We start from the raw sequence: 5,588 nt of genomic DNA, 5'->3' as shown, positions 1-5,588 counted from the left end.
AACAGGGTATCCTAATTATAACGACTTTTGTACCGAGGACTTTTAATGAAGAAAATTCAAGATGAGCACATAAAGGATATTCACATCTGTTGAAGTGTCAGTGGTTGACCAAAATGATAAAACCAAGACGAACAAGATAGTTTACGGATAATTTACTTCCAAGTCTTCCTTGATCTTTAAACGGGCTGTTTTTTCCCCCTAAAATATTTTGATTTTTATATCCGTGAGAGGGAGGAAGCGGGCAGGGTCACAGACTACATAGTTTGTCAGCTACTTAATATAAGAAATGAACAGTAGCATGTAATGATACATTTAATGGTATATCACATTTTTGTACATAATCAACAATTAGTTTATAATGGGTATATAGCAGCTAAGGCTTCATCATAACACATACAAACTTTCAGCCATGTCCTAGACAAAGACAAAAATTAACAACAACAGTAATAAAAGAGGAATGGGATTCCTTCCTTGCGTATATAAAATTATGGGAACATAACGTTATTCTTTAATAACTAGAGCAATGTACTTGCTTCTTCTGTACATGGTCTTAAATGTACAGCATAGATAATCTCTTTCTTACACAAGTATGTAAATAGCACTGTTTTCCTTCACTAACATAATTTTAGGTAATTATTTGCACAATTAAATTTACCATAACAAAAACTATCTCCTTCTAGTACAGTCCTTAATGGGATGGGGATCCGGAGTGATGGCCTTGGTTTTAACTGATGATACTGTCAAGACAGGACTGTAACAGGAACTTTCACTTAACAGTAATGTACACACGACGTAAACAAAAACACCATCTCAGTGTCTCCACCTTGCATGTCAATGCTACGATCAAAGAAACTATTTGTTCATGCTGATATGATGCTCTTTTTTTTGACAAATGCTGCCTTTTTAAGTCAAGCGTTTCTACATCACAACAGTTACTTGTAATCATTTATTTCCTATGTAAATAAGTGTAATTTATCCAAAGATACTGATCAACAATTATTTGCTTCTATATACATGTGCCACAAGACAAACAAAAAATAAAACTAGAAAAGCAAGCTTCTGGTGATGCCCAACCATTATCATATTACACTTAAAAATTTCTCTTACAACATGAACTAGCCTCTCAAAGTACCTACATTCTATTTACTAAAACACCTATTTTGTAAGTCCCTCTGTAGTAAAAAGAAATGAAAGGTTAATTAATACTTTACCAACACCACTTTGTTATCACAAACTCATTAAGTACAACTATATGAATCACATGGTGCCAGCACCCATCAGACATTGTCCTCAAATTCATTGATTCATCTCGGTATAAAATTTATAGATATTCAACTTATGAAGACAAAAAATCTTTCATCAGTTAAAACGACAAATAATATCTTCCTTGAAAGAAAAACAGAAGTGTCAGACTCTACACACACTTTTGCTATGCAGGCCATTCATATTTAAGCCCCATCCAGGACCTACTCTATCTGCGCTAACTATCCATATTGCTTTAGTCAAGATTAGAAAAGGACATAATGTTTACAACACACGAGTATTTACTGAGATCAATCTTGCAGAAGATAAAATCTTACATAGATAGGGCAAATTTCATTAGGAAAAAAGAAAACAGAATACATATCAAACCAAGTAAAACTAAAGAATTCTAATCAAGGGCAAAAGATTTACTCACAAATAGGAGCATACTAACCCACCAATAGTATTTTTTCTCTTAATGAATCAAGTATGAACGTATTTACTGTATCAGTACAAAATAACAGATGAACATTGAAATAATAAAAAATGAAAATTTAACTGGACGTTACCACTGCTTTGTCATCACCCATTCAATCATTTGGCGCAGGGAAACGACATGCAGATCATAAACAGCTGCATGGGTGAATATCTGTGTGTTTATGTGTGAAAATACTCATATATATATATATATATATATATATATATATATATATATATATATATATATATATATATATATATATATATATATATATATATACATATATATATATATATATATATATATATATATATATATATATATATATATATATATATGTATGTATATATATGTATACATAAATGTGTGTATATATATATATATATATATATATATATATATATATATATATATATATATACATATATATATATATATATATATATATATACATATACATATATATATATATATATATATATATATATATATATATATATACATACATATATATATATATATATATATATATATATATATATATATATATATATATATATATATATACATACATATATGTGTATCCATATGCTGCATCTAATCACACATATAATTATATATATATGAGTATATATACATAAACAATACACACACATGCATATATATATATATATATATATATATATATATATATATATATATATTAAAATATAAATATATACATATATATATATATATATATATATATATATATATATATATAAATATATATATATATATATATATATATATATATATATATATATATATATATATGTATATATATATATATATATTGTATACTGTATACCCATACTTAGATATAATGCCCACAAAGTTGAATTCTGCAACACTTTGGTGACTTTTTCTTACAAATAACAATAAGCCTCCAAAATACAAGTGCTCCCTTTACTGGATTAAGTTTAAAAACTGTATAAAAAATATAGCATATTCTCAGCACTTTTGCACTGAGAGTAATAACAACACAGGTGAAGCAAAGTTGATATGAATCTTTTCCCCAAAACAACTTTTTCTATTTGTAAATATAACTTTTTATTCATACCACAAAACCTCGAAATGCTTAACTTTTAAAATATTTCTATATGCTGGGATTGTGCCCATATGACAAATTACAATACAGTATACTGTATTTACATTGCCAGCCAGTTATTCTCAGGTTTCCAGTTCAAAACAGATTAAATTGGAGGATTCGGTCTAACACTCGCGAGCTTTAGTCATTTGTATTGTAATGTAAATGATGAAGGGATGTGTGACTGACTGTAAATGTGAGATGGAGAGTGGATGAATGACTAAGAATGTGTGTAGGAATGAATGACTTAGGATAGGAGTAAAGTTGCTGCTTTTCTGTTGCAATCCTTTCTAAGCAGCAACAGCCTACCTTCTGTCAACAGAAGACAGAGAAATGACAAATGACTGTTTGTTTGTTTTCATGATATTATACAGGTATATACAATGGACAATGCATCACAAACACACATATAGTATCTATGGTACTGAGCAGTACAATAACTTATGACTATAAATGATTATGGGTATCTTTTGAACATGTTTGTACCACCCCCCCCAACCTCCAAAATGAACTGAACCATTATTTACTTGTGACCTTGCCCCAGTCTCTGCAGCAGCCTTATTGTGTTACAGTTTTGATTACTTGTTTTCATTCAGTTTCTTTGAATAATTTTTTAGCTGGCGAGATTCATCAGGAAGAGTTTGTAGTGAACAATAACAACACTATAGGCTACTGTGCTGAGAGTCACAAAAAGAATAATGAAGATATTACTTCAGTTTTTAAAGTGCCACCCTGACTGGGAACCTGAGATAGCTGTGGCCACACGAACCACCAACGGACGGAATTACAGTCAGTGAAGCAATGGAACACATAACACTCATGTCCAAGAGGCTACTTTATATACATAAGTTGCAAATATATTTTCAAAAACTTTTCACAGACACAAAGTGATCATGCTTCAAAATGTTATCAATAAGGAAAAGTACAGCCCATGGGTTTGCAATTTCTACCTCTGGATATAATTTCTCAAATATCATTATGATGTTTATTTGTACACTTGTATGTATGCATATATATACTGTAGGCAAGTGCATATACTGTCTGTCAACATTCATTATACTGTAGTAAAAAGCTCATAAAAGTGTTGTAGCCTAAACATTTATGGATGTATTTAAAAAATCCTCAATATGACCAACAAGAAAATACTCAAAATATCTTTAAAAAGTAGGGAAAAAAAAGAAGGGCATTAAATTTGATATATCTAGGGAAACTGTTTTAAAAGTATCAATGGTGGCTTTATTATATATATGAAAACCACAAATTATCAATTGAAGATTTTGAGAATATTTGCGATAAGAAATGAAAAAAACACCAATGAATATAGTTTATAAAATATTAATTTTTAGAATGGTCATTGCAGTTTTATTCACATCTAAAGTTTACTGGTTTTCTTGAAAAAAAAAAATGTCATTATGTAATGATATATAGAAATAGTAAATAAAATTTTGGAAGCCAATAAATAAAGTAAAAGTACAGTAGTATGAAACAAAGTTCAGTGCAGCCCTGACTCCCCTTTTCCCTATTCTTCACCATGTTCTGTCATCCAGTATTTCTATTGCATATGAATACACACAAGAGCACAGGTTACAGTACTCTGTTTTCACTGAAGGGCAAGTTAGTAAACATCGAGGCTGTGTTCAGAAGAGCTATTAATAGTAACAACACAAACTTTTAATGACATTACTATTACCCTAATGAGCCCCACTGCACTCCAGTATGATTTACCTTTTACTGAATATGCTTCTTAATATAATTAAGAGACCACCATTTGTGGAGATGAGAGTCATGTTTTGAATGTTTTAACAATTACCAAAAATTCTAGCCTCGAAACACTAGAATCCTCATTCAGAAATGATGGGTATAAATAGAAGTAAGGATCCATTGGTTAAGTAAGAGGGCATTTGTCATATTGGTCATTAAAGCCTCAAAAAGCAGTAGATCCCACTGTACCAGAATCAATACTTCTCCAAAAATCTGATATTGTCCTGAAAGACTTACAAACATTGTGCATTTCTCAAAAATTATTAAGTAGAAGTCAATATGATTTAGACTTTATTAAAGAATGAAGTGCATATGAGACTCATGTGACTGCTAAAAGAATTTTCTTATTGAAATCAAAGACTTTATCTACTAACAATTTAAAAAGATTATTTCAATATATGATGTACTTTAAAGGTTTAACTCCTTGTTACAATAAAGTTCATAAACACATTGAGGATGATTACTTAATTGCCCTTGCCTACATACATGCATACATATAAATACACAGATATAATTCAAATAGTAAATATATGTCACAATCAAATAACAAACTTCCATGTGCTACAATACATTTTTAAGGCAAGAAAAACTTTGAGGTAATCTTAGCATTTTGACAGAGCCCTTAAAAGCTAGAATTTCTTGTAATGCCCACAAATAAAATGGTCTGTTTACCATAATTACACACACACACACATATATATATATATATATATATATATATATATATATATATATATATATATATATATATATACTGTATATATATATATATATATATATATATATATATATATATATATATATATATATATATATATATATATATATATATATATATATACTGTATATATATATATATATATATATATATATATATATATATATATATACTGTATATATATATATATATATATATATATATATATATATATATATATATATATATATATATATATATATATATATATATATATC

The sequence above is a fragment of the Palaemon carinicauda genome, chromosome 8 (assembly GCF_036898095.1).
Source record: "Palaemon carinicauda isolate YSFRI2023 chromosome 8, ASM3689809v2, whole genome shotgun sequence".
NCBI classification, from domain to species: Eukaryota; Metazoa; Arthropoda; class Malacostraca; order Decapoda; family Palaemonidae; genus Palaemon; species Palaemon carinicauda.
The sequence above is the reverse complement of the archived record's forward strand: the minus strand, read 5'-3'. Positions refer to the sequence as shown.